The sequence below is a fragment of the Mesocricetus auratus genome, unplaced genomic scaffold (genome assembly GCF_017639785.1).
Source record: "Mesocricetus auratus isolate SY011 unplaced genomic scaffold, BCM_Maur_2.0 Super-Scaffold_100006, whole genome shotgun sequence".
Taxonomy (NCBI): Eukaryota; Metazoa; Chordata; class Mammalia; order Rodentia; family Cricetidae; genus Mesocricetus; species Mesocricetus auratus.
Genome location: NW_024429190.1, coordinates 100,039,373 through 100,064,526, shown reverse-complemented (window position 1 = coordinate 100,064,526; position 25,154 = coordinate 100,039,373). Strand labels below are relative to the sequence as shown.

Genomic DNA, 25,154 nt, shown 5'->3' with positions numbered 1-25,154 from the left:
CATAAGGGGCCATTAGCTTCCTCTAACCAAAAGCTGTGTGACATCGTATAGCCCTGAGGCCTGCAGCAGAGACTCCCTGTGTTCTTTACCCTCCTTACCTAATCTTTCCACCAGCATATTTGAAAAGTGCTTCAATTTGTGACTGAATTCTGTCAGGATAAAAACTTCATCAAACTGCTGCCACATCGAATCACGGAATTTGGAGTAGCCTAAATCTATCTTCCCAGGCTATGGTCGCTCATATTTGGCTCTAAAACAAATGACGTTTTATCCCATATGAGATGAGAGCTGTGTTTTTACATGGACAAAAGAAGGGAGCGGCAAAGTTATGCTTATCTGAGTTAAGACCCGGAAAAGTGAAGGAGCCACAGGACAGAGGCTCCATGGTACTGCCTGATGGAAGCTCGGTAAGCAGCTGCCTGGGGGTGGAGGTCCTAGGGACAGTAACGACTTTAGCTCAGAAGGGGATAATTATTCCTCCCATCTCCTAAGCATGGCTTTAGTGAATCAGCCTTCCCAAGCAGTGGTTTCTTGGCTAGGTAATTGACAGGCTCGGCTAGATTAACTCGTAAGGGAGGAAACAACAGTATGCAAAATTCTAGTCTCTTAGTGCAGAATGTCATGTCTCTACCCAGGGACAGAGGTAGAGTCCGTTCTTTTGATCAGGAGGTAATAGCTCTCTCTCTCTTAACAGGCCAACAGAAGCCCGAGATCCATCCTCTACAACTTCCAAAGCTGCTGTAACAATTGTGCTCTTCTGGGTCAACAGAAAGCTACCCGCCTCCTATGTGTGACATGAAATTCACTTGAGCCCCTGTAACGCTCTAGCCACGTCTTTCTCCAGCCCTGTACTGCCTAGTTTTATGTCAGCTTGAAAGAAGCTAGAGTCATCAGAGAGGAGGGAGCCTCAAATGAGAAATGTCTCCAAAAAAACAAAAACAAACAAACAAACAAACAAAAAAAACCATCAAGCTGTAGGAATCAAGTCTGTAGGACATTTTCTTAATTAGTGAATCATAGCAGAGTGCCCAATCCATTGTGGGCAGTGCCACCAATGAGGCAGCCTGCCTCCATCTTAGGCTTCAAAGCCATCTTGTAGTGAGACAAACTAGGTTCATTCCTGTTTGTTGTTAAACCTCTGCTTCTCAAGGGTTAGGCTATGTCCCACCTGTAACCTTAACTACAAATGGTCCCGTACTCTCTGTTCCAGGAAACAGCAACCATGTCCTTGTTTCCAAAGTCATTATAGCCATCTTGCAACCACCTATCTTTGCTTCAAAAGGTTGTTCTGACTGACCGTTGTTATGACTACATTGTTAGACCACCTTGCAAACATGTCTTTGTTTAGAGAGGTTATTTTGATTAACTTGCTATGCTTATGCTCCTGCAACCTCACCTAACTTTTTTTTTTTGCTCACCAAATCCACTATTTGGGAACACCCTACCCCTGAGCTATAAGAACCTTGTTTTCCTCAAGTCCAAGGCTGATTGATCTCTTGAACCCTACTTTTACAGAGAGACGAGCTATGCACACAAATTTTTTAAAAGCTTATTTTAGTTAATTGATTGCTTTAATTAGTTTGTCCATGATGGTTTGAATTGGTGGTCTTTCTTCTCCAATCTTTGGGGTTAACAGCCACCCCTGGGTTGGTGGTCCTGGATTTTATAAGACAGCAGGTCGAGGAAGCCGGGAATAAGTCAGCAAGCAGCACCCTCCATGGCCTCTGCATCAGCTCCTGCCTCCAGGTTCCTGCCCTGCTTGAGTTTCTGCTCTCACTGCTTTTGATGGTCAGCTGTTTTATGGAACTGTGAGTGAAATAAACTCTTTCCTCCCCAAGTTGCTCTGATCATGCTGTTTCATCACAGCAATAGTAACACTAAGAAAACCCCCTTCTATTTCACTTACACACTTGGAACATCTGTATACATCTGTATATTTGCTAAGATGTCTTTTTCTGTTGCACCTGTGTCCTATGACTGCTATAACAAAGAGTAACAAGTCTGGTGGTTTCCAGCAGCATACGTATGTTCTCTAACAGCCCTGAAGGTCAGAAATCCAAAGCTGGTTCCACTGAGCTGAAATCGGTGTGTCCACAGGGCCTGGCTCTGGCCACAAGCTCCAGGGAAGAGTGGGATTCCTGGCCAAGTCCAGCTCCCAGAGCTGCATTCTTCGAATTCCTTGGCTCTGGGTCTCTTTCATCTTTACAGCCAATGAGGAAAAAGCTTGGTTTGTGGTCACTTTGCTGCTGCAGCATCTCCACTGTGTCTTCTTGTAGGGATATTTGTGATTAGCATTCCTGGATGACTAAGGACATTTTTACCTCCATCTCAGCACCCTCCCTTTGATCACATTTGAAGAGAGAGAGAGAACACATGCATGTAATCTATCTGTAGAGGAGAGAGGCTGGCATTCGATGCTTTTCCTCAATCAAACTGCACCTTTATTTTTTGAGACAGGGTCTCTTGAGAAAATCAGCTTGGTTAAGCTGGCCGGCAATGAGCCTCGCAGGTCTTTCTGTCTCTCTGAGACACAAAGCCCTGACAGTATCTAGCTTCTATTCTACTCAAGAGAGACAAACATTTTCCTAATGGGGAAAAAATATGTTTAAAAAAAAACATGCTTAGTGAGAAACAAGCAGAAACAGTGTAGATTAGGAACAGGACAGAAGCAATGGAGGCTACTGGGATCTAAGAGGCCATCATCAGGCTAGGCCTCATGGACAATGACATTTGATGAAGCCTTAGATACTGTTACCTGGCAAAAGAGCCTTCAGGCTGGGATAAGGTAGAGAAAGATGCCTTGGCAGGTTGGGGCCAAGGTGATTCGCTAAGAGGTCACACAATAGAGCTAATGGAAGAGGTCGGGGAGGGAAGCCACAGAACATCTCAGAGTCGGGCATGAGACAGACGTAGAGACAGAAAGAGAATGGGAGAGATAAAGAGTGGTCTGGGGCGGCAGGTACCTTTTAAAAGGGTGATCGTTTCTACCTAACATGTAAGCTGCTAGCACTGAGCTGTCAAAAGGCAGGCTGGGAAAGAGCCTCATTTAAAACACTTCTAGGTAGAACTGGCGATGCAAAGGCCCTACGATCAACACGCTGGAGAGCAGAGAAGAGAGCTCCCAGAGACTTCTGAGCAGGGGAATGAGAAGACCTGACTGTGGAGGACTCATTTGCAAAGGGCTGTACACACGGCCACACAGCGCACATTCTGAAGCATAATTTGAGTGCGAGGGCTCCCTATTCACAGACCATACATGCAACACAGCAACCTTAAAGCTTATGGCTGGAAGGAAACAATGGGGGAAAGGCCAAGGTGGAGGCAGGAGGGCCTTCAAGAAGGTCTTTATATTAATCCCAGGACTACTGTGCCCAATATCAGAACAGGAGGGCCTTCAAGAAGGTCTTTATATTAATCCCAGGGTTATTGTGCCCAACATCAGAACAGGAGGGCCTTCAAGAAGGTCTTTATATTAATCCCAGGACTATTGTGTCAGCCTTGTGTCTTTTTATTCTCGCTTGAGACCTGGTCTAGCTAAGTAGCCCAGGTTGGCCTAGAATTCATAATCCTCTGACCTCAGCCTTCTGTATACCGGAATTACAGGTTCATATGAACACATGAATCTTCATGCGTGAATCTTCATGCGGTGGTCCTTAGCCGATCCTACTTCTCCATAACCTTGACATGTTCAGAGTTTTTCTGCCCTTTATGGTGCAGTGTTTGGCAATCAGTAGGTAAGAGATCATGAAAAGGGAAATAACAAGTTCAAATCCCAGATCCTCCATGTTCTACTGTATGATCTTGTGGATTCGTTCATATCAAAGAGTTTTTTAAAGGATTAAGAATGTTAGGTTTTACTTCACAGAGCTGGGCATGTATCCAAAGCCAGTGGTAACAAAGACAACGTGTTGGACACTAATACACACTACTTCTTCCTTCCCTACCCCATGGCTACAGTTCTACCGACTTGATACCTTTCTCTACTGCCTTGATATATTTTGATAAAATTTTACTTTTAAATATAATAGTAATGACATATTAGTCTGCAGGAGTCTAGTTAGAATACAAGGCTGTGGAAAATTTTCCTTGGTAATCATCTACTTGAATGTGCATCAAAATCACTTCCGGGAGTGCCAACCTTGTGACACTGTGGTATGGCATTGTAGTCTATAAATGCATTGGGCTGCGTTCGTAGCTATGGTGGAATATACAAGGCCCACGGGATGCAGATTGAACACACCTGAGTCTTACATAACTGTGGTGACAATTAAAACATTAATTTGTTTAGGACTGAGAATGCGGATCAAATGTAGAACACTTGCCTAGCGTGTATAAGGTCCTGAGTCCGTTCCCAGCAACACAACAATAAAAACACAGGACAACATAAAGGAAGAGTGTAGGGGTCTCTGATGCGTCTACCCAGCTCTCATGGCATCAGCTCTGAGCCAGTCCCATCCCCCACTCTCAGCTTTACTAGCGGAGTATTTCAGAGCATGCCTTAGTTGTCACCTTCATCTACCCACAGGCACTTCTGTGGATGCCTTACTACAGGGACTGAGTGCTGAGCAGCACAGACAGCCAGAACGAAGTGCTATCAGGAGCCCTGATATGTTACCATTTGAATAGGAATGTCCCTTACAGGTTGTTTTGGGCACTGTTTCAGAGCTGGTGGAACTATTTTGGGGGAGCTGTGAAACTCTTGGGAAGCAGGGTCTACTCCGTTGAAGGCGGCAGAAGGAAAAGCCTCAAAGGGTTGTTTATTGCCTGACCCTCGTTTCTACTGCTCCATTTCCTTGTCAGCCATGATGTGAGCCGCCTCCAATACAAATAATAGTGATAATAATAAGGAACTGAATATTTTAAAGGCAAACACTGATTCCCAAGCCCTACCTCTTGCTGCTGCTGCTTCAGGCAGCTGCTTGGGAGCCGCAATGTCTTCCACTATTATTTTACTCTCACAGAAAACTGACAACAATAATATCATCAGAATGACCTCAACATGGTTTATTATCAAGCAAGTAGCCTCTGGGATAAGTATCACTAAATGATGAGATTCATTGATCAGTCAGAACCATTTCCAGTTTTTAGCATTTTTGTTCGTTAGTTTAATAAAGTTATTTTCATTGATACCAATTCTTTTTCCACAAAATTTGATTTGTCACCAGCCCCAATTTTATCTGCTGTTAAGACATGCTCTCTGGCCCTGATGTCAATCAAGTTTTCTTAATCAGATGCGACTGTCCACCTCTAATGAAGATCCGGTTTTCCACCAATAATCACTTTTCCCTACATACAGTTTTAGCTGCTGTTAATCTTATTTGGTGCTATTTTTACCAGTAATATTCATTATTACTTTGACAAAAGCCTCAAAACTTGGATTTGCTTCATAGCATAGCCAGGAGGGAAAAGAACAAAAACCCCCAAAACGTTATGCATGTGTCTAAGAGAGAGCAAGGGAGTGTGGGAGTGACAAAGTGACAAGAAGGGACCTGGAAACAGACCGAGAAAGAAACTACAGCTGTTAAGATCCTGTTTGCTAAGCTTCGGAGGGACAAATGCCTTGGGGGTCAAATGGCTTGCTTAAAACAACACGGATGCTACAACAGGGTTGCCCAGAAAAGGGCCGGACAAATAATTCAGAGCTTTAAATCCTGGGAAGTTAAACACACAGCTGTCATCTTGCCTCTCCTACCCCTCCACCACCCCCTTTTATGGCTCTTTTTATTTCGAGCCTGTTCTCCTCTGCTCCGCAATCTCTCTCCATTGCCCACAAAGCAACCCTTAGCAGAGGTGGCCCCCCCTCTGGGTTTAACTCTTAGCTAGAACAGCATCCTACATTGAAGCCCATACATTTAATCGTCCGCCGGTTTATCTTAAAGGGCCACCTTTGTGATGGCATCTCCCCTAGGTTAGGCAGCTCCCAACAAATCACAAATCTGCGCGGTGCAGAATCGAAGCTTGAGAAGTTTGCTTTTTTTTTTTGCCAGCTTTCCCCAGCAAAAGCCGGCTTGCACACCCACACGTAGCCAGCAAGGGAAAAAAGAAAGGCTGCTGGGAGGATTGCTCCCTCTGGGAGCATGAATCACAGGAAGAGGCCACCCGGAGCTCCCCGAAGGGCTTCTAGTCCAAACTCATGCCTGATGGGGGCGGCAGCCACGGAGGGAAGCTTGAGGAGAGGGTCTGCAAATAGTCACCTGGGAGAGGGACACAGAGAAGACCCTGGGGAGTGACCCTGGAGAGGATGGAGGCGGGGCCAGAGGCTCCGCCCAGCTGAGAGAAAGGAAAGCAGCCCAGGGCGCAATCTCTAGGCTGTGTGGAGACACAAGGCAGCACCCCACCATAAACTTTGTGGTTACTGTGCTCCCGCCCAAGGGTTGGCAGGAAGGAAACAGAGGAGGCCAGGGCCGTCGATCCATTCTTATCTTATTTTAAAGGAAGGAGGGGAAGAGCAACAGCAACGGAGAGTAGGAGGAATCCAGTCTTCGAGAGTGTGGGAGCAAGAAGGAATAGGAGGGAACGCCTAGATTTCTCAAACTTGGGGGGAAGTAGGCATCGCCCAGTGAGCGTTACGACCCAGGCCTGGGCCCCACCAGAGACTGCTTTGGTTGATATGGGTGGGTTCTGAACCCTGGGGGGACTCTGCTCTATGCCTGCAGAGAAACCAACAACGGAGGCGTGCTCTCCCCGCGCTACCAGTGCAGCAGAGGGGGCTTGAATCCGACTCTCCTCTGGTGTCTCTGTGGCAAGTTCTGGGGTTCAGTGCAAAGAACAAGAGCAGAATAGGGCCTGGGTTCTAGCTCTGAAATCCTCCGTGACCTTGAACACTGAAGACAGGAGATCCCTGTCCTGGGATTCGCTGTGTGCTGGGCTGACGTCCTCACGGCTCTCCGTCCCTCATGAAAACCAATGATGTTGCTCTCCAGCTCTAAAACTTCACAAACTCTGCTCTCGTTAAAACAGCTCAGTCGCTTCGAGCCCATCACATTTTTTCCCATGAATTATTCAAACCCGGGAGTTGGATGTTGAAGATACAGTGTTCATGGTTTCCTCATTAGGAAGCTGTTAGCTGTGACTCTCTCTCTCTCTCTCTCTCTCTCTCTCTCTCTCTCTCTCTCTCTCTCTCTCTCTCTCTCTCTCTCTCTCTCTCCTGCCTTTACAAAGCCTGATTTCTGCAGGACATGAGGGGGATGAATGCAGCCCATCATTTATAAAGTCTCTGGGAAATGTCACATGAAAATAAAGTAGGTAATGAACACCCCACTGATAAACAGAAACGATATCGTAAAGGGAGCACGTTCAAGAATTCCGAGGCCCTTAAACAAGTCTCCGGGCCATATGGGCGTCAGTGAATCTCTGGCATGCTTGTCTTTCATAAGGAAAGCTAGCAGACAACTCGAGCGTAAGGATCCCCAGTCTGGGGAACTGACAGACACAGAGACAAAGAAAAGGTGAGCACATGAATAAGGGACAACATGTGACACAGGTTCTCCACAACTAGCTTTCTCTTTGACTTCCAAAATTATGACACGTATTTACTTATTTATTTATCTAGGGTGTGTGCGCTGTGAACATGTGCCACAGTGGAATTTGGAGGTCCGCTTCTGGGAGTCTGTATTTTCTTTCTGCCATCTGGGTCCCAGTGCTCAAACTCAGGTCGTCAAATTTGGCAGTAGGCACCTTTTTTTTACCCACTGAGCCCTCTCACTGGCCCCTCTCCTGGACTTGACCATCAGGCTAGAATCCAAATAAAGAGTTAGAACTGTGATTCTGCCCAAGCTTCTGCCTGCAGTACATCATGACAGCATCACTGATGTCACCCCAATCCAATGTGGGGCTTCTAGAGATGGCATTTGTGAAGGTGAAGAAAGTAAAACCTGTGTACATGTTTGTCTTATTGGTTGATGAATAAAATGCTGATTGGCCAGGCAGGACGATAGGTAGGACTAGGAGACAAGAAGGACTCTGGGAAGTGTAGGCAGAGAGGAGTCGTCATGTGATCCCAGGAAGTGATGTAGCTGGGCAGAAACTGGCACTAGCTAACCATAGAGGTCTGGAAGTCTGTACAGACAGGCAGGAAGTGACATAGCTGGGCAGCATCAGAATATAAGCAGGGACAAACAGGAAATCGCTCTCTTCTCTGTGGAGATGCTGAACAGTCACCATGTAGGACTTGAGAGGAGTCATAGGCCAGGACCCTTTCTCTGGTGAGAGAAGATCATGTGGAAAAACTCAGATTATTAGGAATGGGTTAATTCAGACAGAGCTAGCCAATAAGAACCTTAGCCACAGGGCAAAAGCTTTATACTATTATAGTGTCCGTGTGTTTAATTGGGGCAGAGAAAGGCGGCAGGTCCTAGCCAGGTCAAGAAAACTCACATTACAAAAACTGAATGATTTTGTGTCACGTGTAATACATTTGTCTCTCTCCTCGTCTGTCCATGTTCTCCCTTTGCAGTGACATGACCCTAGCACTCATCCATGGCCAATCAGCCAAAGGAGGAAACATGTCCCTTCTGGGCCACCATCATTGCAGGTTATTATCAGCACCTAGGTGCTGTTGAGAAGTCTAAAACTTGACTCATCACTGCAGACTCCTTTTCCCTCCTGGTTTTTCTCAGCAACCCAGAGGCCTTAGGGCCTTGCCCAAGGCAGGAGGGATGGCTCAGTGGGGAAGGAACTCGCCCCACAAGCCTGATAATCTGCTCAGATCCAGGGAAGAAGAAAATCCAGTCTCAAAAGCTGTCCTCTGACGCATCCAGTCTCAAAAGCTGTCCTCTGACACCCACGTTCTAGCGGCCCTTGCATGCCCACGGTCATATCCGTCACACCACCACCATCACCACCATCATCACCATCATCACCATCACCACCACCACCACCATCATCATCATCACCATCACCACCATCACCACCATCATCACCATCACCACCATCATCACCATCATCATCATCACCATCACCACCATCACCACCATCACCACCATCATCACCACCAACATCACCATCATCACCATCACCACCATCACCACCATCATCACCATCACCACCATCATCATCACCATCACCACCACCACCACCATCACCATCATCACCATCACCACCATCACCACCATCATCACCACCAACATCACCATCATCACCATCACCACCATCACCACCATCATCACCATCACCACCATCATCATCACCATCACCACCACCACCACCATCACCATCATCACCATCACCACCATCACCACCATCATCACCACCACCATCACCATCACCACCATCACCACCATCATCACCACCACCATCACCATCATCACCATCACCACCATCATCACCATCACCACCATCATCATCACCATCACCACCACCACCACCATCACCATCATCACCATCACCACCATCACCACCATCACCACCATCATCACCACCATCATCACCATCATCACCATCACCACCATCATCACCACCATCACCACCACCATCACCACCACCATCACCATCGTCATCATCTGAAATGTTTAAGACCCTGTCCATGATCCCACAGTTTCATGAGGCCCTTTTTCTTTTTGGAAGGATGAAGTCGGTCAGTTTTATACAGCATCCACTTACCTATTTATGTGCTAAGTGTCATTTAATTGTCTCAAAGCCATTTGAGAAGACGCCATTTTAAAGACAGACACACGGACGTGCAGAGGAGTGTGGACACAGAGGCAGGGTTTGAGCTCCGAATTGTCCTTGCTGTACGTGGGATGACTGTTCTTGGTGTACGGACAAAGTGAGGATGATGTCAGAGAAACACTTCCTCCCACAGATTGTTCCTGGGCTCCCAAACTTCACTACAACTCATGTGTTTACACCCAAGAGGGAGGCTTTGGCTCCAGGCACCCTTGTTTACTGATCTGGAATCCCACACACAGGAAGCATGAACGCAAGGCCAAGAGGGTAGGCAGAGGACTAGGCCGAGCTGGGCTGGCATGATTGCCAATGCAACAGAAACACAGAAAAATCATTTCAAGAATATAGTCAGCCATTTTCTTTTTGCTAGAAATAGCAGCTTTTGACCCTCTACTTGAATAGGCTTTAAGTTTGGTGGGGGTGGGGAGTGGGGCGGTATTCCGCTTCTGGTGCTCCTAAGGACAAGGTTGCAATGCTCACAAGGTGACAGGAGGTAGCCTATCTGTGACACAGATGGGTCCGCCCAATCTTAACATCCACTGATTCAAAATCCCAGGCTGCAGTGACACTCAGAGGAACAGGATCTCTCACCCAAATCTGATCTCTAGTACCAGGGAGGTGACATCGGATCGGCCACCACTTCCCCAGGGATCCCATGGGGCCATCTGGCTTGTCATAGGCAGCCTTGGAATGGTGTGCAGAGCCAAAAAGGCCCCTGAAGTCAGCCCCACTGGCTGCTGGAAACTGCCAGGTGACCCCTGGATATTCGAAGGGGTGCTCAGTCACCACCAGGGAAGAGAAGAGCTGGCCCGTGCTTCTTCCAACTCTTGGATTTCGCTTATTGCAGATTCTGCTTCCGTAGGTCTGGGCTGGGCCTCCAGTTCTGCGTTTCTGCTGGTTCCCAAATTCACCTATGTCAGTAGTCCAAAGAGCATGTCCCAAAAGTGTGGAAAACTTGGAACCCTGCGTGATTTTATGAAGGTAGTTTCCAAATCCTCCATGCTCATCTGTAGTCTTTCCTAAAAACCTAAAAACAAACAAACAAACAAAACATGAGGTCAAGACTGGATTCTCTTTTACAATGTTTTCACCCTCTCTGCACAGAAGCCCCCTCGCTTTCAACCCAAGTCTAACAGTTGGCTCTTTGCCTCAGGATACAAGAACTCAGATTGCCAAACAAAGCCACAGTCTGAAATAATGGCGCCAGTGTTGAGAAAGTGACTAACACTATAAATCAGCGACAAATATTTTCACAAGTCAAACGGCATTGATTCATTGCTCTCCAAACTGTAAGAGGTGGGAATGATCTTCTGACGGCTGTTTAAAAACTCATCTTAAGAGAAAAAGTCACGATATTCTTTTCACTTTTCAACTCAGAGAGAATTCAATAATTTAAATGACATTTCTACAATAAGCTTCCAATCCTGCAGTCTAAACAGGAATAGAATTCCTCAGCATTTCTGTCTACAGAAAGAAACAAAAGGACTCGTTGCCTTCGGTGGTGTAGACACTGGTGGGTCTTTTGCTCCACACCCATGCCCATACATGCAGCTCACTTAAACTTGGTGGATCACAAAAACAAAAGACACAATACTGGGAGGCATAGAAAGGTGTTGGTGGGATTGGAAAGGGGATGAGGGAACATGTGAGGGTAGGGTACGACCAGAATGCATTATATTCATGTATGAAAATGTCAAAGAATAAGCTAATTTGAAAAGAAGAAAGAAAATATTTTTTTAATTATGATCCTTTCCTCCATGGCTGTCTCTGACTGTCCTTTCTCTCAAAAGAAACTTTGTGTTTCTCATTCCATTATCTTATTACATTAAAGTTTATTTATTATGTGTGTATGAGTGTGGGCACATCCTTCTAAAGCTGGCTGGTCTGTTAAAGTAGGAGGGGGAGTCAGTTAAAAGGACACATTTTATAAACATTCTTCCTCCTACTTCAGAGCACATCTTATGTAAGCGGTTCAGTTGAACACTCTTAGAGGGGCTGAGGACGTAGCTCCTTTGGTATAGTGCTTACCTGGAGGCACGAAGCTCTGGGTCCCATCCCCAACACCATACTTAATGGGTGTGATGAGTCAGACCTAAAATCCCAACCTTAGGGAGGTCGGGAATTCAAGTTCATTCTCAGCAACAGACCATCTCAGAAGCCAGCCTGGTATGCATGCAAACAAACAAATAATTTTTTATATAGAAATAATCACAGTCCCTTCTTGTCTTCCTGAAATCCCACCCACCTCTTTACCCAAGCAGTGAATGATTGTGAATCAAGAAGATTTCCTTCTAGGGTTAGCCCAAGCACATTCTATACAGGTTAGAGATTTGCCTTCCATCAGTCACCACACATTGCCTCCAGGGGGTTCTTATAAGGATCAAATAAAACCGTTTATGTGAAATAGTTTCTCATCTCAAAAGTGCTAATCTAAACAAAACCCTGTGTTCTGCATGTACTAGACTGTGGCTTACTTGAGGATAGCCATGAAGCCGCACCTATGCCTGGATGCTCATCCAAAGCCTTCACAGAACTGAGCTATGACAGATTGATCGTGTGTGGACAGACACAAACCTTCCTCATTGTCTAGGTAAGGTACAAGGCAAGCAGAAGACCCCACTAACACCTCCTGTCCCACGAGCCCTGAAGCATTGTGAATGAATAAGAAGATGAAGAATTTTACATGATCTCTTTACTTTAGAAGGAAACGTGCTGGTGACAGCGTCTGGGAATTACCGGGGATGACAAAGGAGACTGACAAAGAAGATGGACATGCGGTTTTGGCTGAAAGAGTGGATTCACATAAAACCACAGTTCACTTTTCATGACATTTTTCCTCCATGTCTTCCCATTCTATACAAAGTCTGTTTCAAAACTGTTGAAAATGGGCTGGGAAGATGGCTCAGCAGATAAGAGCACGGGCTGCTCTTCCAGAAGACTAGGTTTGATTCTCAACATGCACATAGCAGATTACAACCATCTGTAACTCTAGTTCCAGAGGATCCAGTGTCTACTTCTGAGCTCCATGGAGGACAGACATACATGCAGACAAAAACACCCACACACATAAAATAATTCCAAACTTTTAAAAAACATTAACTATATTTTCATATTCAAAGTTTCTACTCTTTTCAAGGAGAAAAGCAACTAGTCTTTATCTTTTCCTGGTCACTAGTAATACCTTTTATTTTTGGTAGAGGGGATAGTTTTGAGATAGGGTTTCTCTGTGTAGCTTTGTCTTCCCTGGAACTCAATTTGTAGAACAAGTTGGTCTTAAACTCAACAGAGATCTGACTGCCTCTGCCTCCAGAGTGCTAGGATTAAAGGTGTGTGCTACCATAATTTAGCCTACACCAGAACCTCCTGAGGGACTTGCTAAATCACAGAATAGACTGGTCCCCTATAATTTCTGAATCAGTGGTTCTGAGGAAAAGCATCTAACAAGTTCCCAATGCTCTAGGTCTAAGGATCAAGCCCGTGTATCACTGTCCTAAGCCCTTGGGACCTTCTGCTACTTTGTGTAGCTCCCTGCAGGAAATACCCAGATGGAAGGGTTGCGTGTGCACTCTTGAGATCACTCCCTATTCAGCCTCTAAACTCCAGATATTTACCAATGTCACCTTTAATTTCAGGCTTTGTTTGATGCTACCATTTCCATTAGGCATTTCTCCTCTCCTCTCGCTCTCCAATGCTTCCAACAAACACCCTATGTTATTGCTATGTTGCTGTTGCCACATACCAAAAGCCAATGTAAGAGTTTATTTTGGCTAATGATTCCAGAAGACTAAATGTCCATAAGGGTGGAGAAGGCATGGGCCAGGGGGAAGCTGAGCGATGATCATATCATAGCTGCACACAGGAAGCAGAGAGAATGAGAGCTGGAAGCCTGGCGAGGCTATTAACCCTCAAAGCCCGCCCCCCAGTGACGCACTTCCTCCAGCATGGTTCTCCCGCCTAGGATTTCATAACCTCCCCAAACAGGGGACCAAGTTTTCAAATGAGTCTCTGGGGAATAGTTCTGATTATAAAAATAAGGTACTTTAGCCAGGTCGGTGGTGGTGCACGTCTTTAATACCAGCACTCGGAAAGCAGAGGCAGGCGTACCCCTGTGAGTTCGAGACCAGCCTGGTCTACAAGAGCGAGTTCCAGGACAGCCAAAGCCACAGAGAAACCCTGTCTCGAAAAACCAAAAAAAAAAAAAAAAAAAAAAAAGGTACTTTAGTGGGGCAGTGTTAGCACATGCCTTTAATCCCAGTACTTGGGAAGCAGAGACAGGCAGATTTCTGTGAATTCCAGGCCAGCCTGGTCTACAGAGTGAGTTTCAGTACAGTCAGAGCTACACAGAGAAACCCTGTCTCAAAAAAACAAAACAATGAAAAAAAAATACTAAAAACCCTCTAAATCCAGACAATAGGGTTTGGTGTTACCACTTCTCAGCCTCCTCTTAGCATCCCATAGAACATCTCAACTTACATCTTTTGCTAACTTTGAATTCTATCTTTTCTCAGAGTTCTCCGTTGCATGTAGTATTCAATACACGTCAGGTAACTAAACAATTCTTAATTCTAGAGAGTTATTTGTATGGCAGAGTCCATGCTATCAAAAATATTTAAGTCCCCAAACCCACAATGCAAAAAGGAGGTTGGGACAGAAAGGAAGTTGAGTAGGAAGAGATCAGAAAAGAGGGCAAGGAGCTCCAGAGCTCGGCTATACCATGGTTAGACATAATCACTGGTTTGCTGGTAGTCATAATAAGCCAGTAGCAGATCACAGAAATTTCTGGGTTTCGTCATTTGCTTAGTTTTCCTGTAGTTTTCTGGTATCCCACATGCAGGCAGGTTCCCTTGGGCTGTATCTCTTGAATCTTCCTTGAAGTTGGCATCTGATTCTGATTCCTCCCTCAGAAAATATTCACACTGTGTTAACAAAAGAAATCACTTACTGACTTTCATTTTTCTTGAAAGCAGAGAGAAGAGACTGGCTTCACATACCACATAACAAGCTTACCAAATTCCTCACTGGACTGTCAGCCTAGCGATGAGGAGTTGCATCTCGTGTCGCTATGACAAAATATCTCACAGAAGAAATTTACGGAAGGGAAAATCTGGCTTATCGTGTCAGACGATCACAGTCCATCATGTATAGGGAGGACAGATACAGCAGCTCAGACCTCCACAGCAAAAGCGTGTGGCAGAGTGTCTGCACCCAGCAGGGCCATGGAGCAGAGGAAGCTAGGCTAGCTGTCGTGAGCTACTCATTTCTGACACTCCATCTCCTAAGGGTCCCACAGCCTCCTAACGTGTTACCCCACTATGGGAAACAAACATCCCAAACATGGGCCTGTGGGGAGCATTTCAGACTCAAATCACAGCAAAGAGAGATTCCCTGAAGATAACGGATTTATTCAGGAATGAGCACTGCGGTCGGAATACACACGGGTATATCCAATGAGGGATAGGAAAACAAGAGCTTTTAAAGGTTAAAAAAATAAGTGGAAAATATTACATAAGATTCTGTTTGAAATAATCATCTCTGGCCTCAAAGATCAATAGCAAGGCGGGTGTGAGTCAAGGTAAGGTGGGAACTTGCTAGGCATGGGCCCTTGCAGAGATCATTTGCTGTTTGCAGTGGCCTTTGTGCAAGCCTGTGGCTCTGGGAGTCTTTTGCTGCAGATACACACGAGTTCCCACCCTTCACAACCTCTCAGCACCGTGCTTTTCTTTACTCTTGCCAAGGCTGACTCCATTTTGCTCTACCAGTTTTCACAAAGCAACCTGGCTTCCTCCAGACTCCACTTTGGTCAGCCCTCTAAAAATTCAATCCGCAAGCAGCTTTCCTAAGTCCTTCGTGCTACACCAAGTACTTCGGTTCTTCTCAGATGCCATCCTCCTCCCTGGAAAATGGGAATCTGCCCTTTCACGTGACCATGGCATGAATTGCCTAGCGTCCCTCTCCCACGGTGCCGTACTTAGGACACGAGTCAAATGAACTCTCGGTGGCCAGTCTCTGATTTGTCTCTGTAGATCCTTTCCAAGAAGATTCAGAGCTGGCCCTGAGTAACAGACTGGTGGAAACGCACTGTGTGATGTCTGGAGATAGTGCAAGACAGCCTTGGGGTCCCCACTCTAGGACAGCCTTGGGGTCCCCACCCTAGGACAGCCTTGGGGTCCCCACCCTAGGACAGCCTTGGGGTCCCCACCCTAGGACAGCCTTGGGGTCCCCACCCTAGGACAGCCTTGGGGTCCTCACCCTAGGACAGCCATGGGGTCCCCACCCTAGGACAGCCATGGGATCCCCACTCTGCTCTCCTGGAACAATTACCTGCCTGCTTTTAGAGCCTGGCCTGCTGGAGGGGATGAATAACTATCCTAAGATTACCATGAGGAACCTCATGGAGAGGATCTGGGACAATACGAAGAAAGAGTAAAGGCCCAGCCAACCCTCACTCTATCCCAGCCATCCCAGGGATCTCAGTCAAGACCCCAGAGATAGTGTGAGGCAGGGAAAAGCTACCTCACCAGGCTTTGGACAAATCCCAGTTTCCTAAGCAATTTCTGCTAAATTTTGGCATGGCTTGTTGTATAAATCAGATAACAAGAATATCTTCCTACTCAAAAGACAGCTCACTGGACACTGGAAAGCCAGAGAGACACTGACTCCAAAGGCTGTTGGCCCAGAGAGCCTTTGGAAGTTCTCACTGATGTTTCAAGTCAGCAAAGCAGTTCCAGAAACCCAGACCAAAGGTCACCCTCCTCACCTAGTCCTTCAGAGCCTTCTGTAAGTATCCACTCTTGTCTTGAAGCAAGTCAAACTTCCTGATAAAAATCCCTGATGAATTCCACAGCTCCTAGAATCAAACCCAAATGCATACTGTGGTTCATGACTTAGACCTTTTTAGATGGAGTTTCTGTTCTACCTGATCCCATGGCCATTTAGCCCCAAATAAACACACTGATACTTATATTTAATTATAAACTGTTTGGCCAATGACTCAGGCTTCTTAATTGGCTAGCTCTCTCTTAATTATTAACCCATAACTATTAATCTATGTATTTCTACATGGCCTTATCTTAAGAGATAACACCTGGCATGTCGTGTCTTCCTGGTAGCTACATGGCATCACCTCCTGGCTTCTCTTGGTGCCCTCTCCCCAGAATTCTCCTCAGCTGGTAGCCCCACCTATACTTCCTGCCTGGCTACTGACCAATCAGTGTTTTATTCATCAACCAACAAGAGAAACATATATACAGAAGAACATCATCTCCTCTTTTCTGTCTAAAAAAAAAGTAAGGTTTTAACTTTAACAGTAAAATTATTTATAACAAAACAGTTATCAAGTAAGAACTATAGATGACAATGTTTAGTCCATTAACATTTGGCAAAATTTAAATAAAATATTCTATCTTCTATCCTATCTTTGTGAGTCTAAAGTTTTATGGATAACTTATCTCTTATCATAACTAAGGAAAACCATGACCATAACTATCTATCTTCAACTTTATCAAAGACCTCAGAAGGATAATATATGAACTCTAGAACTGAAAGAGACACTTTTGCCTGAACAGTCACCTTAAGTTCCTCTGCAACATTGGGGCATCCATCTTCAGCCTAGATTGTCTAGCAAACTTCTCTGGTCTCATTCTAGGTCCTTCCCTCCATGGCTTCTTGGGTCACCACACCTCAGCCATCCTGGCTGTCTTTAGTTCCTTTAACAAACCTACTAGGCCCTTGTAGGGCCTTTGCCCAGACTGTCCTCTCCCTCACCTGCACACACTCTACTCTTCCCAGGCTGGCTCTTTCCTCCCAACACATTGGCCTCTCAGATTGGAAGACACCGTGTATTAGATACTTTTTCTGATACCCTCTGCAACCAAGCATATCACAGTATTCACAATCAGGCAAAGAAGTTTCCAAAAATTTACTAATATTAGTTAATCATACCCACAAGAAAGAAAGCTCTGAAAGTTTAGGGTGGTGATGATTTGAACATGAAATGGAACCAATGGGGTCGTGTATCGGGTGCTGGGCTACCAGATAATGGGGAAGTGACTGGATCCTGACGGCTCTGACCTCCTTCCTCAATGGATCAATGGATTAATGAAAAATGAAATGGACTGTTTGGAAGTGCTGGGCTGTATGAGGATGTGAGGACTAGCTGGAGATGTGGGTCACTGGGGTGTATTCTTCCTGGCTGCATCTCACCCTGGCTCCTTCCTATCTGTCCTTCCTCCCTGTTTCATCACCGCCATGAAGTGAACAGCCCTACCAACACTTGGCCACCTCCATGATGCTCATCATCACCATAGCCGCGCACAAGGAGCCAGACAGCTTTGTGGTGAAATCTCAGGAACCATGGGCCAGAAGCCATCCTTCCTCCTCTAATATCCTCATATTTTTCTTTTTTAATTTATTTATCTTAATTTTATGTCCATTGGTGTTTTGCCAAAGGTATCAGGTCTCCTGGAACTAGAGTTACAGACTGTTGTGAGCTACCATGTCAGTGCTGGCACTTGAATCTGGGTTTGCTGGAAGAGCAAGTGAGTGCTCTTAATGGCTCAGTCATCTCTCCAGCCCACCCCCTAAATATTTTTCACAGCAGCAAAATGTGCATTAATACTGGGCCATTGACCATCCTGACGGCTGCACTCAGGAGTAGGGCTCCCTATGCATGTGTAGGTACCAACGAAGCCTGCTGGGTTGGCTGTTTTAATAGCAAGGCCTCAGCTTGCATGTATGTGCATGGAGGCTCTGTCCATCCACCACTGTCTAGATCTTTACAGCTCACAAAATCCTGTCACCATCAGCACATTATAAATAAACTGGATTTCTCCTTACCGTTGACACTAAAAGCTGATGATTTTTCTAGTTTTCAGAAAAGCACTAGTTTTAATCTATTGTGGATAATTTCAAACACACACACAAAAGTAGAGGGAATATAGCCTTAAACAAGCCACATAAACCCAACACCAGCTTCAACACTAATTAACTCCTAGGCAATCTCATTTCATGTACTCCTTCCCCTCCCCCTCACTGACACGTACCATGTTATTTTAAGCTAATCCCAGATCACACATCATGTTAGCTGTAAAAATCTCAATAATGAATCATTCTACAAAACTGTGACAATAAATTTGTTACACCTAGAAGAAATAATAAAAATTCCAAGCTGCTGTGACAAAATACGCATTCTGAGTAGCCTTAACAGTACACGTTTATTTTTTCCTCTCTTCCCCTCTCAGCTTTAAGTTAAGATAAAGATTTAAGTAGAGCTGGTGCCTGGGAAGGCCTCCCTGCCTGAATGACAGACAGTCACCTTCTCAGTGTGCTGTCACAGGATTTTCTTCTGTAGACTCACAAGAGATCTAGAGTAGCCTTTTTCCTGGTGTCCCTTGCTGAAAAACAGTAATCTGGTTGAGTGTTCTGGTAAACGTTCAGAATCCTAACAATCAGGAAAATGAGGCAAGAGTATCAGGGGTTAAAGGCTAGCTTGGGCTACTGTCTCAAAAAAATATGTCAGTAAATATATAACTAAACTGAAATATACTTTTAGCCTTCATTACCGCCTTAAAGGCTCTACTGCCAAATAGCCACGCTGGAGATGAGCCGTGACACGTGGCTTTGGGGAAAGCATAATTCAGGCCGTGTGGACACAGTCTTGATTTCATGAAACATCCTCATGGCGGTGTCAAGCATGTTCTAGATCCTCTGCGTTTTTTGAATCTCAGTCATGGCTTCATGAAAATATCCTATAGTTACATCTACAACTCTAATTCACATAAACAAGCCTCATATATATGAGCAGACTTACAACTAAATTGGTGGAAACTGGGATCCAGTTCCTCAAAGCAATGGAAACATGGGGTACGTTTTAAATCCTGCCAGATTTCTCAAAAGTGAAATCATAGATAATAATAATGGCTAACAAATATTTGTTGAGTACCATATGACACTTTCTGCTCATTCTTTGCAGCCTCCTTGTTATTCAGGAATTTTGTTTCCTGATTTTCCCAATGAGGGAAATAGAATCTTAAATTTTCAGTTACTTCTTTTGAAACAAGATCTCACTATGTAGCCCAGGTTAGCCTCAATCTTGTGATCTTCCTGTTTCCATCCCCTGAGTACTTAGGCATGTGTCACCATGCCTAACTGGGGCATTTCTTAAACTAATTTAAACACATCTTAAACACTGGAGCTGGGGAGCTGGATCCGTGAGTGGTTAAGAACACTGGCTGCTCTTGCAGATGACCTGGCACTAACATGAGGACTCACAACTGTTCCCGATCCCGCCAGGCAGTGGTGGCGCACACCTTTAATCCCAGCACTCGGGAGGAAGAGGCAGGCGGATCTCTGTGAGTTCGAGGCCGGGCTGGACCGATAGCCTCCAAAACAATACAGAGAAACCCTGTCTCATAAAAACCAAATAAATAAATAAATAATAAATAAAAAAAACTGTTCCGGATCCCAGTTCCCATTCCTTAAAAGCCAATGCCCTCTTCTGGCTTCAGGTGCTGCTTGCTGGTAGTGTGCACACATACAGGCAAAACACTCAGACACATTTTTAAAAAGTGTGTTTTTTAAAAAAAGAAACTTCTTAAACATTTAGCCAAACACTAAATGGTTTGATTCTGTTTTCTTAAAAACTGTGAATTTGGGGCTGGAGAGATGGCTCAGAGGTTAAGAGCACTGACTATTCTTCTAGTGGTCCTGAGTTCAATTCCCAGCAACCACATGGTGGCTCACAACTACCTTGAATGAGATCTGGTGCCCTCCGCTGGCATGCAGGAAGAAGACTGTATACACAATAAATAAATAAAATATTTTTTTAAAAAAACTGTGGATTTGAGGCTGGAGACTAGCTCCGCAGTTAAAAATGAATACTGCTCTTGCAGAACAACCAAAGGTTTGTTTCCAGAACCCATTCTGGGCAGCTCACAACTGCCTGTAACTCCAGTTCCAGGGGTTCCAATGCCCTTGGCCTCCACAGACACCTACACTCACACGCACATGCTCATACACAGACAAACACACATACATAAATAAAAAATGAAAATGAAGAGCTGTGGATTTGGTGAGATGTTAGATCATAACAATGTCTCCCTGGCAGAGCCATAGCAGATGGCTGATACAGATTCACCAAGTCAATTATTGAGTTTCACCACAGCAAATTGATCCATGGTTAAACTAAAATGGAAAAAGAAAAAAGAAGAAAAGAGAACATGAACAGGAGACACCCAACCTGATTCAATATAGTTCCTGTTAGTTGCATTCCCACCATCAGCCAGCATTTGCTTCCTTTTAAATATATATTTCACCATGCACTTTTCTAGTAAAAAAAAAATCCTTACTTGGTTAGACAGTAGGCCTGAGAGGATTCTGATTTTTGTTTTCATCTGGTGACAGCTGTGTCACCTTTCATGTTCTTCACTGCCTGGAAACCTGTGGGAAATAAGGAAATTTTGGTCAGAAAACCCTTGGGAATGAACTTTACAGATAGGATTGGAGATTTTGGCTGGCACATGGGACTGAGATGTCTTGGAAAGAGGTCACCCCTGGTTTTGCTGGCATTGGAAGACAGCCAGTGTGCTCCTGCACTAGGTTCTGTGGCTTGCTTCCTACATTAATGGACTAAATATTGCATTTACAGTTCTTGCTTAATAACTGCCTTGTTATATATTTTACTATGTTAAAGCTAAAACCTCTTTTTATTTAGACAGAAAAGAGGAGATATGGGGGAAGTCCTGCTGTGCACATGTCCTATTGGTTGATAAATGAAGCACTGTTGGCCACTAGGGAAGCAAGATAGGTGTGACTAGGAGTTGAGGAGGATTCTGGGAATGTAGTCAAGAGAGTTGCCATGTGATCCTGGGAGGAGAGGACACATCAGGAGGGTGTCCTCAGAAAGATAAGTGCTTATAAAAATATATTAGTAATTATGGGTTAATAATTAAGTCAGAGCTAGCCATTAAGAAACCATAGCAAACGGCCTACAGCTTCATAATTCATATAGGGTCTCGTGTGTTATTTGGGGGCTGAGACAGCAGGGGGACCCAGGCAGCCGGTGGGAAAGAATACATGTTACAAACATGCTCTTTCCAGTGTGGACGCCATTACAGTGTTAGAATCAGTGTGCGCCCAAAGGATCATGGTTCAAGGTCCATGTTGCCCCCGTGGCTTCAAGTAAGTAGGTTAATTCCTCTCGGACTCAATGTTTTCATTTGTGCAATGGAATAATAGAGTTGGGACAGGAACTTAATGGCATGATAAACAGGTTATCTCTGCCACTGATGAAACCGAGCAGCCTTGGGCAACTTACTCAGCTTCATGTGTCTTCATACGCTGTCCTCCTCTATTAAGTGAGTTGATGACACTGACCTAGAGTCACTGGATTATGTGGAAGTAAAAATGAAAGAAACATCAGTGAAAGTATTCTAGATACTAAAACATCTTATGAATGAAAGGTCTTTTAAAAATACATAGTAATACTTATCAAATCAAAGATAAGCAAGGGAATCTAAACAAGAGTTCAGCACACTTTAGCATCAAACTCATAACTACACACACAGAGGAAGAAATTTAATAAAAAGACCATGAGACATTCTCTTAAAAAAAAAAAAAAACAGACCATTTAAGAGGAACAGGGAGGCCGGGCGGTGGTGGCACATGCCTTTAATCCCAGCACTCAGGAGGCAGGCGGATCTCTGTGAGCTCCAGGCTGGGCTGGGCCGACAGCCTCCAAAACAATACAGAGAAACTCTGTCTCGTAAGAACCAAAAAAACAAAAGAGGAACAGGGAAGAGGAGGGGGAGGCTAAAAGCTCTATTAAGAAATAGATTTGGGGGCTGGAGAGATGGCTCAGCGGTTAAGAGCACCGGATGCTCTTCCAGAGGTCCCAGGTTCAGTTCCCAGCACCCACATGGCAGCCCACAGCTGTCTGTAACTCCTCTTCCAGGGATCCGATGCCTTAATATAGATACACCTGCAGGCAAAATATCACAGGTATAAATAAATTACTTTTTAAAAAAAGAAGTAGATTTGATCAGGCAGTGGTAGTGCATACCCTTAAACCCAGTACATGGTATGGGAGAGGGGCAGAAGCAGGTGGATCTCTTGAGTTCGAGGCCAGCATGGTCTACAGAGTGAGTTCCAGGCCAGCCGGGACTACACAGAGAAACCCCGTCTTGAACCCTGCGCTTCGAAAAAAAAAAACAGAAATAAATAAATAAATAAATTTTGATTTATTAAAACTAAATACTGTAAAGTAATTTTAATAACAATAAATATTATCTCAGTTAATTGATCATTAAACTATGATATAAACTATTTTATATATAAACTATAAAATACACGGGACCAAATGCACGGCATCAAATGTAGTTACCCCTGTAAAACGCCCAGAGCCCACTTAAGGTGGTTTGAATGTGAAGCATCCCCGAAAGGCCAACTTGTTGAAAGCTTGGCTGCCAGTATAGTACAACCAGAGGCAGGGCTTTGGGGAAGTGATTGGATTGAGACTTACCAATAGATTAACCCACCGGTGTGTCCACAATTCGAGGGCATCGTTGTGAAGTAGTAGAAAAGTTCAGAGGTGGGGCCCAGTTGAAGGATGTAGGCCACTGATGTTGTCGTCTGGATGTGTCTGGCCTTAGTCTCGTCCTCTCCAGCCGCTCTCTGGCTGCTACAAGCTAAGCAGCTGTGCTCCGTCATGCCCTCTGGGCGGTGATGCTCCTCCTTACCACAGATAAATCTTTGCTCCTTGAGTTGTGTTGCCGGAGTGTTTCACCACAACAAAAAGTCGCCACAGTAAATTGGTAGAGAAGGCCCTGGTGTGACTGTATCTGTCAGGGCTTCCAGAGGAGTCATGCCGTCTTGGCAACAGCACTCCTTCCTTCTACAGCTGCCAACAGCTGCCCCTACCAAGAAAGCAAACAGCCACCATCCATGACCATGACTTTAGGAAACTAGAGCCTAGGCTAAGAGGCTACCGTTCTCTCTCCGTCCTTCCCTCTCTCTCTTTTACTGCACAATAAAATTATGTTAGTAAGTTAGTCGTCAGGTTTTCCTTTCTTTTTTTTTGTTTCCATTTGTATGCATGCATGTGTACATATTTGCATGTATGTGGACACACATGTATGGATATATTTGTACACATGTATGCATATACATGGAGGCCTGATAGTGATTTTAGGAAATTCTCCTCTATCGTTCTTCGACTTTATTCACTGACACAGGGTCTCTCAATCAAAACCAGAGCCCAATGTATGGCTAATTCTTGCTAACCAGTTTGCTAGGGATTCCCTGTCTCTAATTTCCAAGGCTGGAATACACACAGGTCATTGCACCCACCCAATGTTCGGTGTGTTCTGGGGATCCAGACTCTGGCCTTCAGGCCTCTGCAGCAAGCACTTTAGCTACTGAGTCATATCCCTGCCCTATGGTCATGGTTTTAACCTCCTGCTGTTCCCACCATGGTCTACGGGCCAGCAGCTGTCAGCATGACCACCTAAAGAATTTTAGAACTGTACATTCTTGAATGCACCTGCAGACTTGTTAGATCAGAACTCTCATTGATTGTAAGTCCTGATGATTTGTTAAAGCAGAGCTCTCACTGGATTGTAAGTCCTGATGATTTGTATCCTTAGGAAAACCTGAGCCTCCTCTTTATGGGCCTTGTGTCTCTCTTACAAGGCTTCTGTAAGTGTTAAAAGGATTCAACAGCTGGGCGGTGGTGGCGCACGCCTTTAATCCCAGCACTCGGGAGGCAGAGGCAGGCGGATCTCTACGAGTTTGAGGCCGGGCTGGACCGATAGCCTCCAAAACAATACAGAGAAACCCTGTCTCGTAAAAACCAAAAAAAAAAAAAAAAAAGGATTCAACAGCCTGGCAAACTGAGTGCTGAGTGCATTATCTGGAACCTGGCACTGCCCATGCCTTTCTGCCTGTGCCCTTCTCCCTGGCCTGGGCTCCTCGACACTGACCTTAACTTACTTTCTCAAATTCTGCCTCTTGGCCAGAGCCTGGAGCTCTGACCTCAGTTCTTTCCCTGGCAAGTTGGCTGCGGCCTGTTGCTTACTTTTTTACCCTCCCAAACTCCACCTCTCTTGGCCTGTCCTTTTCTGGGGACACTTAAGAAGAGCCTACAGCATCGCTTATTTTAGTCATGCCACCTCTGCACAAAATGACCTTGGAATTTGCCTTGACAGCCACAGAAGGCAGTAGCCCAGCCCAGGCACCCAACTAAACACTCCTTAGAAGAGCAAACGATGAACATGAAGCGTCTGTCTTGGCACAGGTAGTTCCTACTGGAGAGTCTCTCTGCTTTCCCTTAGTCATTCACAAAAGGCATGCCACAGAGGCTGAGATGTAACACACCCAAGAAAGGGTCAAGAGGAAGTCCTGGCTTGTTTAGGATCTAGATCTTAAGTTTCTTTGTAAGGGAATCCTTGTAGCCCTTCAAGGTCCAGCCCTGTCTGCTGGGATTCTACTAGGAG

At 45.1% G+C, this 25,154-nt stretch overlaps 1 long non-coding RNA gene across 1 annotated transcript; it reads right to left on the bottom strand.

The window, feature by feature from the left end:
* Positions 1-9,603: 9,603 nt before the first annotated feature.
* Positions 9,604-16,581, bottom strand: LOC121140724. The gene is made up of 4 exons (XR_005877644.1): positions 16,424-16,581; positions 14,380-14,582; positions 11,695-11,829; positions 9,604-10,693 (listed from the first exon to the last, which is right to left on the bottom strand). It is a non-coding gene; the product is annotated as an uncharacterized LOC121140724 (long non-coding RNA).
* Between the last annotated feature and the right edge of the window lie 8,573 nt (positions 16,582-25,154).